Source organism: Lichenostomus cassidix, chromosome 8 (genome assembly GCF_008360975.1).
Source record: "Lichenostomus cassidix isolate B80296 chromosome 8, HeHo_3.0, whole genome shotgun sequence".
In the NCBI taxonomy this organism is placed as follows: Eukaryota; Metazoa; Chordata; class Aves; order Passeriformes; family Meliphagidae; genus Lichenostomus; species Lichenostomus cassidix.
The window spans coordinates 8,271,273-8,284,347 of record NC_139489.1 but is presented as its reverse complement, the minus strand read 5'-3'; positions in this window follow the sequence as shown (position 1 = coordinate 8,284,347).

Here is a 13,075-nt window from a genome sequence, read left to right as displayed (position 1 = left end):
ACCCTCCTCCTGGCCGTCTCGTTGTCCCAGCTTAGCCTGCTGCACCCCTCGACTACTCTTTAAAAGGGGGGGATGGGGGAACGGACACGGTCACTACACGGAGAGATAAAATAGGAGCCGTGGAAGGAGCTCGGAGGAGCGGTGGGCGACGGATTCGCCTCCCGCCCCGTCGGGGAAGCTCCACTGCGGCAGCCGGGAGCGCACGGGCGACCCTGCAGGGACAGGGGAGCCGGGGAAGGCAGAGGGAGGGACAGCGGGCAGGGGGGACCCCGCGGAGCTTCGACGGGGAAGGAACGAGCACTTAACGCATCTCCCCGCTCGTGATTTTTTTTTTCACACTTTCCCCAGAAATACTTTTCGGTATGTAAAACGTGGAAAACCAGCTTTTCCTTTCCCCGCATTTCCTTTTCTTTCCCTTTTCCTCTCTCTGCGGGATTTTCGCAGGTACCTTCCCGTCCAGCGGCCGGGCTGGTTATCTGGCGGAGCTCACTAACTGGAGCGGTGGTTGTGTTTGCTTTTCAGCTTTGCCATGCCTTCGCAGCAGAAAGAGCAGTTTAAAGCCTTTAGAGAGATTGCTAATAGATGCCAGTTCCTTGCCTTTAGATTCTCTCCCAGCCCAGGAGGATTTAGGATGGGATTGGGAGACGAGACGCCATTTCAGGCTCCAAAACACCCTGTTTTAAAATGACTGCGGGTAAGAGGATTAAAACAATAATACCCTTCTCTTCTTGAAGGTTTTTTTTTCCTCTCTCCCTCCTATAGAAAAGATTTCTTCTCCCAGAGCAAAACCGTTTAGACAGGAATTAAGGGAACAAGAAAGAATAAGAGGGGGGGGGAGAGGACCTTTTAATTTGAGCTTGATATTTTGTACAAATTCTGACCAAAAAAAAAAAAAAAAAAAGAAGGGATTGGTCTGGCTCGGGACACCAGAAGGCTCCAAGTGCCACTTTCTTGTATTTATTTTTATTGTATATATTTATTCTTTTCTTCTTTAACCAGAGGTTATGGGGTACCAAGTGATCGTCTCGGGAAAGAGGGAGGGGGTGAACCTATTGAAATCTATTCCAACCTATTGCTGCCCTCTCTCCGCCGAAGTCCCGCTGGCCCCAGGAGCGAGGAGAGCCCCTCGCCCTGTGCCTTTCTCCCGCACCCTCTAAACCAACCACCCGCTTTTGGTCAGGAAACCGATTGGGCGAAACTCGGCGCATAGATCGCCGTGATCGCTTTCGGGGACGTTTTTCGGGGACCCGAACCCGGGCTGGCCTGGGCACCACCCCGCAAAACCAAGGCGGAGTGGCCCTTCTTGCTTTTTTTGAGGTGACTCCGCAAAGGACACCACCACTGCCACCGCTCCCGAGTTTGCCACCAGCTCCTTCCCTCCCTCCTGCGCTAATCGCAACGACTCGCAGCAGGGCACGGCGGGGAGCCGGCAGGCGACGCTTCCCAAAATTCAGCGACCCCCGTGGAAGCTCCTCCTCGCCCCTCAAAACCTGCTGGCGAGCAGCCCCGCCGACCTGTAGCTCTCGGCATCTGGGGCACAAACATCAACCCCGGGGGGCAAAAACCTCCTCCAAAGCCGGCAAACTTGGCGGGGCTGCGGCGCTCCGTGCAGCGCGAAGGGGTTCCCCGTGTGCCGGGGGGGCTGTGCCTGTCCGGGGAGGGGGCTGCGCCTCTTCTCAGTTGTTTCTGAATTGTCGCTTGCAGCCAGGCACGAATTGCCAACCCCTCCGACCGCGGTGTCACCATTGTCTCGACTCTCTGCTCGCTGAGAGCACGGCAAATTTTGCAAATTACTTGGAAGAAAAAGCCTGTTTTAATTCCCCCCTACCCCTCGAAGAAATAATAAGAGTTTCCCCTCTGTCTTCAGAATACCTTCCCGAGCTCTCCAGCGACGGGATTTCTGCCGTTTAACCGGCCCCCATCAATAAATTATTGCGTCTAATTCACCTCTTCTCCGCAGAAACGAGTAAACAGCGCATTTAGCGCAGCTCGCAAAAGTGACCCCAGTTTGTCTGCAGAACTGATTTATCACATCTCCCCCCCGCCCCGAGGTATCGATGGGGGCAAAGCATCAGGGAATCGGCACCGGTCGCGTCCAGATCACAGGGGTTTCTCCTCCAAAACGCGGGGAAGCGAGGGAGGGATGCGGGATGCGCAGGAAGAGGGAAGGCAGCCCCGGGAAGAGGCTGGTGGCAGAGGGGGGACATCGCCAGGAGCCCCCCGCTCCCCCCAACAGCCTCCCCATCCACCCCGGGGCTCCTCAAACTTGTGTTTGGCACCGGATCCGACACGAAACCTCGGCTCGGCTGGGCGAGAAATGGTTCTTTTTACCCCTGCCAAAATGAATAACAATAATAATAATAATAATAATAATAGTAAAAAACAACGGGGGAGAAGAGGGTAGAAATCGGGCAATTTTTGCGCTGTAACTTTTGCCTCACAGAACAAAATGAAATATGAAAATAAATAAATCTTCCACCCAGACTTGATCCCGGACTTTGAGACAGGGTGGGAGGAATTTATTAGTTCGCCACGTAGAAAGGATATTTTAAGTTTCCGTGATATTAACGGTAATATTTTTGGCAAACTGTCTGGGTCTATACATGTACAAAAAAAATCCCCTTCAAAGACCATTTTTAATGTCTTTCCTGAGTAAACCGTGAATTTCAGGTTTCCACGTAGACTTTAAGCACCTCACCTGCATGACGGGAAGGACAGCTGCTACTTTTAACTTGAAAACTGCTTTTTTTTTTTTTGTGGGGAAAAAACCAAACAAAACAAAAAACCCCTAACCAAACAACAAAACAAACGGTGGAACGCTCAGGGAATAATGGTAGAAGAAAATTGTGGTCTTCTCATTTTATTTAGAAATACATGTAATTTCCCTATCTTGAGTATTGAACACACACCCCTCATCCCCATCCACACAGCATTATGTGTTTGCATTTGCACAGAAATCGTGGCTGTTTCCCCCAGAACAACTAAAACCAAAGCCAAGCTGGTTATGTTTTAAACAGCTAATGCATTAACTCCCTCCTTCTCTCTCTCGCTTTGTGTTTGGGTTTTTTTGTTTTGGTTTTTTTTTTGTTGTTTGTTTGTTTGGTGGGGTTTTTTTGGGTTTTTTTGGTGAATTTTATAATATCTCTCGCCAGGACAGTAAACTGTGTTACAGAAGTGAAAATTTAATTTTAGGTAGAATATAGAGAAATAAAGCTCCATCTTTGGAAGCTGAACAAGGAAGAAAACTCAGAAACACTGACAAACCTCCTTACCCCAGATCTACAGCAAATACAGTGCAAGACATTTCTACTTGCCTCAAATTATAATGGCAACAAGGTCTTAAAATAGCTACTTAACTAAATCAAGGCCACTTTGCTGCTTGGTTTTGTTTTGGATTGTTTTGGGGTTTTTCACCCCCCCACACCTCTCGGTTTTTTTTTCTTTTATTTTTTTTTTTATTTTGGTATGGGGCATCTTTTGGGGGTTTGAAATGTTCCAGACATTGTCCAGTACTTTGTCCCCGACGCCAACCGCATTCGTGTGAGACCGAAAGGGGATTAACTTGTGAACTTTTAAAAATCAGAACTTAAATGAGAGGCAAATCTAGGCCACAGCTCATTGTGGGAACCGTTTCTTAAGCAATTAAAGCGAGAAGAAATTCCTCGCAGCCTTTTTCCTTAAAGCAGCTTTCTGAAGGATTTAAGGAGGACTAGTGTCCGGTCCATCAAGAAAGATTTAAACTGCACAGTGATATAGAAAATCTCCACTTGCTCTTATTTAAAGGGGCACTATCACCATTTCCATAAGACCCTTGACATTGTTTCTTTAATCTTGTTTATAAACTTAAACAGATTTAAAAAGTTTTTTTTCTCTTCTCTGCCTCCTTTTTTTTTTTTTTTCTCCATGAATTCATTGAAAATATATTTGATGCACTATTTGAAAAGAGACCAAAACAGGCTCACAGTTGGCTCACAGTTAAGGATTTTCTGTTACTAAAAAGTCTCAAGCCACAGCTTGCTACATTTCTCCTTTTGCTCTTGGAGGTTTGGAGAAAAGTGAGATTAGTGGGAAGAGGAATTTATATTTTTTTTCCCTCTGGGGTCAAGTATGCAATAAAAGTTTCTTTCTCCCCAAATTAAGAGGACACAAAGCACCTTTCCCCCCCAGATCAACTCAAACCTTCATGCAATGTTTGCGGTTTAGCACATTTTCCTTTGGCTGATGGCAGAATTATATTCTAAGCAGCCTCCTGCAATGTCAGGTTTCTTTCTTTTATTCCCTTCTTTCTTTTTCTTTGCCCCACTAGTGCTCCGTCCTTAAGTCCTGGCTGTTGGGGCTGTTTCCTGCCCATATTTAGAAGTCAGCCAGTATTTCTTACAGTTTTTCCAATTTAAGCTCCTTGACAAGGTTTTCTCCACTGCATTCAAAAAAATACCTGCTAACCTTATTCCAGCAAAACCAGTTGTTCCCCCTTAAGTCTTAAAAAGAAGAAGGAAAAAAAAAAGAAAGTGAACACCTTGGAGTCACCAAAGCTTTTGGTGCTTATAGCTAATTAATAGCCCTAATGATATTTTTCCAAGTCCATGAATACATTATGTTTGCAATCCAAAAAGCGTTAGCCCCATTCAAGGGTACTTCAACATCTGCTCATTTAAGGGCAATTAATCATTTTGATATATGGTTTAAAATTGACTGCTTCCAAGGGACTTTTTTTTTTGACAAGAATAACAAAGCAATTTGCCAGGAGCCATCTTCTGGACATGTTATTAGCAGAGCCTTCATCTTAAAGAGGGTTTAAAAAAAAAAAATCCTCAGATTTAGGTACCTGCTTTAAAGGGAACCCAACACCTTCTCCCTCCTGCTTGCTTTCTTACAGCTCCTCCAATTCTTCATCCAGCCCTTCATTCCTCTGACAAGAGTTAGAGAACACTTCTGTCTAGACCTGAAGTTTATACCTTGACTACAGAGGCATGTGAGTTTATAATTTTGCTCCTCGAGGAGAATGTGAGCTGAATATTACAAAATACAGAGCAAGCTCAGCTCCTCCTCCCATTTCCGCTCTTCCTTAATTGTGATAATAACTAGTTTTATGGTTTTGAGTAAAAAATGCTTCATATTCCCTCATTGATCTCAACCTTCTCTCAAATGCAGCTGAGGAATTTTTTTTTTTTTTTTTTGCTATCAACTGCAGTTTGTAACTGTAATAAGCCATTCCTTAGTTTAGCCTATTTTTCAAAAAATACCTGTAAGGAATCAAATCTACCAAGAGCATTAGGTGAAAACAGCCAAAAAGATCAATTTTTTCAGCCTGTGGTTCCTGGTAAAAGTGTTAGCTGAGAGAATGTAAAGGGGAAGTCTCTTCCGTGCAGGGAATTTAAAGTATAGTTATGACAGGCAGATCTACTTATTTATTTATTCAGTGAATCCCAGCTGTGTTCAGAGGCTCCTGCCAAACAGGGGGCTTTTTCCAGCCCAGGAGCTGCAGATGAAGGAGGGCATCCAGGGCAAAGGAGATAAGCAGGAAAGGTGATGAGAAAAGGCAAATAAATAGAGGAATGATGTGCCCAGCAGAGGCAGAGTCGGGAGGAGAGATCTCCCTCAGCCCAGTCCCTGCCCTCCTGGGGGAAATGGATTTCAGGGTCCATCTTCCCTTGGGGACACTCCACTTCTGGACTGCTCTGTCACAAAGGCACAGGTGGTTCACCTCCTGTCTTCTCACAGGCTGCTTAGAAAGAACCAGCAAAGTCGAAATCTTGCAATAATATGTCAGGAGGGTTCCTGTTTAATTTAAAATGTTATTTATTTTATTTTCTGGCTTGATGCGCCAAAAATTCCCTTTGTGTTAACACCTTGGTTGGATTCAGAGCCCTTTATCTGTGGCTTTATGCTGGTCTGGGGCCATCCAGTGCCCAAGCTACTCCTTATCCTCATGCAATTTTTATCCATCAGTCTATAGCAAATGAAATGTCATTATTTGCTTAAAAAAGGTTGTGTAAATGAGTTGAGGTGGTTTTTAAAAAGTGCCCCTTACAGAAGATTTGGGTTTTCATCAGCAAATTGAGGGCACCCTCCAAGTAAATAAATAGCCTGGAAAATAAAATCCAACCAGGGAAGAAATGTGGGTGGTTCTGGGTTGACCTTGCTGTTGTAGTTTGGGTATGAAACATCTCTTCTGCAGATGACAGCACCCAGGTCATGTGGGGGACATTGCATGGGTGGGAGGACCAATTGTCAACACATGGCCAAAAAGACCTGGTAGCTCCTTGGTTTTGAGGTCTTCTGAGAAAAATGTTCTTCCCCCCCAGTGAGGCTGGAGAAATGAAAACTTAATGTCATTGCAGACTGTTCACATTCATATTTTGCTGATTTTGAAAAAAATATATATTTTACTGTGTTTTACAGACAAAAGGCAATGAAACATCTGAAAACATGCCGCTTTTCAGTCAGTCCCATAGTTCACAACCATCCTTTATGGCTAAGGTCTGCCTGGAATTTTAATATTCTCCCCACTCATGGGATGCACAGTGGGATGCTGCCTCTCCTCTTACAAATGTTTCCTTGCCAGAAAAGCCTTTCCTTGCTTGTTTGAGAGGCGAAGAGCTCTCCACGTGGCAACTGGTTTGTCATTCAAACCCTGATGGGACTCGTGGAGAGAAATGTGAATGTGGAGGAAGGCTGTGACAGGGATGTTACAGACCCTGGAGCCAGGTTCTCCAGCTCCTGGGGTGCTGGGAATGTTATCCAAGCAGAACAGAAATTCCAGAAAGTTGCTTAAATTCAGGCCCTCCCCATGGCTTTGGCATGGACAGACTGGATTTTCTAGCTTGAGACTCTTCCCATATGAGTGGCAAAGGTGGTTAAGTAGCAAGTCAGTCTCTGCTTGGCTTCTCTTTGCTACATCCCATAATTTGGGCAGCTGTTGATAGCTGGGGGGACTTTTTGTTTGTTTTTAAGAGCACAAAGTAAATCCATAAGAAGACTTGCTTTCTCTGGGAACAACATGGTGCACCCACCTTTTTGGGCACAAGTTGAGTAACATGTTTTGGGCAATGAAGGTGTTTCTGACCCTGATTTTTCTGCACCCTTGAGCCCCTGCTGTATTTGTGGTTTGCCATTGTTGTATAATGTGCTTTGCCATTGGGACCATTAGTCCCTCACCAGCAGATCAGACCCAGAGCTGGATCTTCCTAACCATCTTTTCAGAAAGGAGCCCAAATGTTGATCTCTTGGACACCAGAGCAGGCTCTGCCTGTCCTGGCAGTGAGGCTGCATGCAGTTCAGCTCTCTTTTGCTGGTGTAAACCCCAAGTAATTTATTCAAAAGCGATGATATTTATCTAGATTTACATCATTTAGCACTAAGTTCGCTCCTTCGGTAACGGATGCTCAAATGCATGACTGCATTTATTTTGTCCCTACCTCTGAGCAAAATGACAGATACGTTTCCTGGGGGATGAAATCCATCTCCCAGGCACACAGCCAGGCTGGCTGTGTTTTCTGCAGCAGAAATTTCAAGGACATGAGAGGACTGGGGAAAAGGAAGTTTTCCTCCCAGATCAGGAGCATGACCACCACCAGCACTTGTGCACCAGTGGCTGCAGCCCTTGTGCTGGGTGGTTTGAGCAGCTGGAGAAAGGGTTTCAACCCAATTTCCTGGCACTGGTCCCAGTTTTGGGGATGCCTAGGCCATGCCATCTCCTGTGCACCCCACCTCAGTGGGTTTCTCCACGGGGGTGACAGAGGAGGGGAAAGGAAAATGAGCCCTGCTCAGTTTTGTGTAACACATGACATGAAATATGTTAGGTAAACACCTTATTAGAAATGATTTGTCATCCCTCTGCCTCTCTCAGCTGCATGTAACTCTATCTCCAGACTATTATAGTATCAAATATATTTTACAAGAGTTTTACCTACAGGTGACTTGCTCTTCATTACTGGATGTAGGCAAAATCAATACTTTAGTAACTAGAAGATCATTTATTTTGCTTTTTGAAACATTTTTCAACAGTGGGAGAGCAGCTAAAGCCTGCGAAGCTATGATTAAGAACCCCAAACTCTACCTTCCTTTCCTTCTCTGCCTCCTAACCCATTTATTGACTTAAATAGGTAATTTCCAAACCCAGAACATCATCCTGAGCAGCCACTGCTGTTGCACAGTTTTCTTTTCTCTTTTTTTTTTTTCTCCTTGCAGACAGATAATTCTTTAAACTTGGATAATTTCAAGGGGGAATCAACTTAATATAAATGTACCTGTCACTAGTTGAAATAGAAGCAGATTCTGGCCTTTCAATAAGGCCACTTCTGCAGTCCCACACTGGGGAAAAATCAAAAATTGCTCAGAACTGATAATGCATTCCTCCAGCTCCACAGCCCTGATGGAGTTCAGTCAGGCCAGATACCCTGGCTGCTTTTATGTGTTTATTTTACCTTCTGATTTGTTTTGAAGGTCATATGATGCAAAGATGTTGGAGAGGAAATGCTGCTTGTTTAAAGAGGTTCATCCCTGAGTCACAGTGCTCTGCTGCTCCACAAGGAAAGGAAAATGCTACTGGGCTGGTGCAGAGGAGAGAGAGGCTTTTGCCTCTTCTACCCATCCACAAAGGCTTTGTTATCCTTCAGGTTTGTGGCTCCTCTTGCAGCTGATAGAGCACTTAATCAATAAGGAAACAATCTCAGGCTGAAATATCCACGTGCTCTGATGCTTGGGAGGATGGATTCGGAGGGAATGAGTGACATTGCTCTATCCATGGAGGTGAGGGCTGCTTGGATAAAAACTCGGACTTAAGCTGTACAAGAAAAAGTTGAATATCTACACTCCACATCAGCCTGGGCTTTTATCTGCCCTCCTGTGAGCCAAGGAGAAGGACATTCCCCCATGCAGAGGTGGGGAGGAGCAGCCAGGCACCATCAAGAACGATGAGGAAACCCTTTCCTCCAGAGAACCATCTCTCCAAGCACCTTCCACCCACCCTGGGATGCACTTCCCACCCATCCCACTACCTCTGGCCACTCTGCAAGCGGCTGGTCCAGCAAGACCCTGTCATGTGGTCACTTTGGTGTCAGCCAGGCCACCCAGGGTCCTGCTCCCATCTCATTCTCCCTTCCAGCAGCAGGAACAGGACTTGTCTTATGGCAAAGCAAAGGGAAAAGCAAAATAGAACAGATTTTTGCTCATCATCCCTTTGGTTCAAACAAAACTTCTCAATCAGCCATTTGGTATCAAATGAGCAAAGGTGTTTACTTTAAAAAGTACATATGGATATATTTGTGTACCCATGTTCAAATACATGTGCAAGTGTATGACCTACAGTCTTTAGATGATAACATTTATCACCTGGAATGTCTTTTGATGAAGTCAAACACCTTCTGAGTCACTTAATTTTCCAGAAAAATCTGATATAATAGTCTGCTTGTGACAAGAGGGATTTTTAAGGTTTCTTTTTAATGGGTATTATCTCTTTCAGTAAGATATAATTTCCCATTTTAGATGGAAGAACTTGATTCCCTCACTCCATTAAAGCAAGGATACTTCTTTTTTCACTCTGGCACAGCTGCACAGGGTCACACACACTGGGGTTTAGAGGATGAGGATCCTCTAGACCCTGCAGCCCAACGTGGTGTTACATCTGTAGTCTCACAGCTCTGTTACAAGTGCTGTGGGTATCAAGGCATGATCCCATGTCCCCCAAAATAAAGAGCGAGCAGGGGACATATATAAATGGCCACAGGATGGAAATAAGTTGTCATTCAGGAGTTTTGCTGGATTTAAGTTGGGTTTTATTTTTTTCTTGCTCCTCATCCCTGCTTTTGAAATGATCTTGTCATGCTGGCAAGTGCAATGACTCTTTGTATTTTGACTTGGGTTGGGGTAAATCTCCCATAAGTGTAAAACCTTAGGGGTTTGGAGGTTCTCTGTTTCCTGCCAAAAACCCCCACAGTCGTCTCCTAATGCTTGGAAATCCTGTTGGCAGGGAAAATGAAGAGCCATCACCACTTGGTCTTGATTTATTTCTATTTTACTTACAGCGTTTTTACAAGGATATCATTACATGAGGCTTTTCCAGTTTATTCTGCTTCCTGCCAGAGTCATGGCAGAGGAGCTGGGTTTGGCTGATGGGGACATCTCACCAGCACATGCTAAGATTTAAACATCTCCCAAAGGTGGGAAGGCTGAGGATCACTGTTCCCTTACCCAGCGGGCTGGTGTTTGAATAAATGAAATTCACTTGTCTCCAACACAGGGCTCCAGCATGTCTGGAGCAGTGCTGTGGCTTCTTTTCACCACGGTTTGCTGATGATGGTCCAAGTTTCACTCAGGAGAAATGCTGCCCAAGCCCCGGTGAGGCTTTGCCTTCCCCTCCACTTTTCTCTTGCCAGCCCCAGCTGAATTTTGCTGATTTTGGAGGAGAATCCATGGCAGGAGCCTGGGAGGTGGCAGCTCAGTCAGCCTCACCCTCTCTGCTCCACTGTTCCCACTCCAGGTCTGGCCATCTCACATTCACAACGTGTCCAGCAAAGTTTGTGTCAGGGGGTTTAAACTTTAGATTTGTGTGACCAAGGAATTCCCAATTCTGTTGCATGTGTTCCCCTGTCTCTCCCTCTCCCCCCGTCTTTCTCTTGGCTGTGAAACAGCACAAGGAGACTCTTTGTATGCTCCTAATCCTGAAGCAACACAGCTTTAGCAACATCCAGGGATAAAAGCACCATCAAACCACAACTTTATGGGGGCAAATCTCCTCTAATCCCTCGCTTTAGCTAAACAAAGCTTCTTGCCCTAATCCGCTATCGCTTTAAAAAAAAAAAAAAAGCTCAGATTTTGTTTTTAGTAAGAAGATGATCCAAAGGACTAATTTTAAGAGAGACTAACCAACTCTGACAGCTTTTAAAATAGACAAGAAAATAGATGCAAACTTTCCTCTCAATTCAAGGGTTTTCAGGCTATGCAATAAGAAAAATATCCAGGGTTTAACTGCTTTCCTTTAAGCTCACTTTTATTGTATTAAATGCTCTGACCAACTCAGATTCAAATCACCAGGCCTAAATGCCATTTGATCTTTAAAGAGAGAGTTAAAAAGTGTGCATATTATTCCCAGGAAGGCCATCCAAGGAAAATCAATTATCATAAACAAGGATTATATTACACACACGGTCAATATGGAAAAACAAACACGATGCTGATAATGGGCCGTGGAAGTGGCTCACATCTGAAGCCACTTTGACTGCATTAGAGTTAGTTCTTTATTAATTTCAGGATGCGTGTGTGTAAGTATGGTAGTGAGAAGAAACCAAGCTCTTAAACAGTCAGGCCAAGCTTTCACTCCAAACATGAACCAAATGTTGAATTTTTCTTCCTTTTAAAAATTTTCTTGCTCGTGGGGTGTAGAAGTGTTACAGTTTGACTTGGGGGCTCAGTGTGAGCGTGAGGCTTAGCGCTGCTTGGCTTCAAATGTGGGAAAATTCTGGGCTTGGAGGAATCATGGGGAACCACCATGGTTCCCTGGGGACCCTGCTGGTTTGAGCCTCTGCAGTGAGCAGGTGCCTGTCTCACTCCCATCATGTTCCCTGGGCATTGCAGGAAACCAGTTAAATCCACTGGTTTGTTCCTCTGGTTTATGTCTCGGCACCTGATAGAATGAGGAATTCTCATTATCCATCAGCATCCAGTCTGACATCCAGCAATCTGCCTGAAGGGAGAGGAGGATGGAGAGTAGGGTTGTTACAGCATCATGGTTCCATCCACACTCATGCTTTGCTCCTAGGGAGTAAGAGAAATCTGTACCCTTGTTTTTCCATCATGTTTGGTGCATCCTGACCACCTTGCTGATGTGAGGAGGGAACATCAGCACTTCTCTGTTCCCTCAGCACACCTGGGTAGGAAGGGAGGGATGGATGGGGTTGCTCACCCATCTACTCCCATGCTGTGACCTTGCTCCTGAGTGGGGATGGGACCTTTCCTCATCACAGATCCTTCCTTCAAGATGCCTGGGGAGCAGCAAAAAAATACCCCAAAGTAACATTTCTGTTTCCAGGGGAATTCCAGCACTCGGAAATGTGCTTTGGTGCAAATACCACTGGGAAGTTAAAATTATCTGTAGATGATTTTGGCATTCTGATGTCAAAGGGTGTGAGCAAACACCAAATACAGCATGAACGTGGTACTAAATGAAATTGAAGTTGAGGGAATATTTTGACATAGTATAAATATAGAAGCTAAATAAAGTGAGGAAACTCCCCCCCGTGTGGAAACTTGCTGAAATGAAGCAGTTTTGATGCTCAGCATGCTGAGAAAGCCTGAGCAGATTCTTTGGATGTTCTCCTGTTATGAAAGGCTGTCGAGCATGACATCTTTTTGCCACGTGTTGTCTGATTGCAGCCAGATGTGGAACAGCTCTGCCCGAGTTGTTGGGAACATTCCCCATGGATCCAGCTCGTGGGGGAGCCCCAAACCCCTTCTTCCTGCCAGTCAGCCCAGCCTGCCCCAAGGGCTGTGGATCCCATTTGAGGAAAGCCGCCGATGATCTCCCAGATGTTCTCCTGGTCCCCTGTGCTGGCACTGCACCCGCTGGCTGCACTTGACTCCCTGTGCAGCTGTGACAGGAGTGTGCTTCCCCGAGGCCCTTGGCTGCCTGGGGGCTTTGTCCTCGACCAGAGAGACGTGTATAATCTTTGGCTAAGCTCCCCCAGGACCCCCAGCCTCTCTCTGCTCAGCCACACTGAAAGCCCTTTTGAAGTCTGCCCGGCAGTGCGGGGTGTGTTTGCCCATGGACAGTGTATGAAACCAGTAAACACCATTTCTGGGCAGAAATCTCCAAAGTCCATATAGTTTCAGCCTTAAAGTTTCCCTTTCTCATTGACCTGTGCCCAGAAGTGACTCCTGATTTGAATAGCAAATAGCTGTCTTTCCCTCCGCAGCTAAGCTGTTTTCTTTTCTTCCTCCCAAAGCAAGGTGGGAGCTTTTCACTTCCCTCTTTAGAGGGGAAGGGGAGGCAGCAGAGTTGGTGGGTGCTGAGTGGAGCACACATCCTGCTCATGCAAAGGGAATTTGATGGACCTGTTTTCCCCTCTGTAGCAGTGGT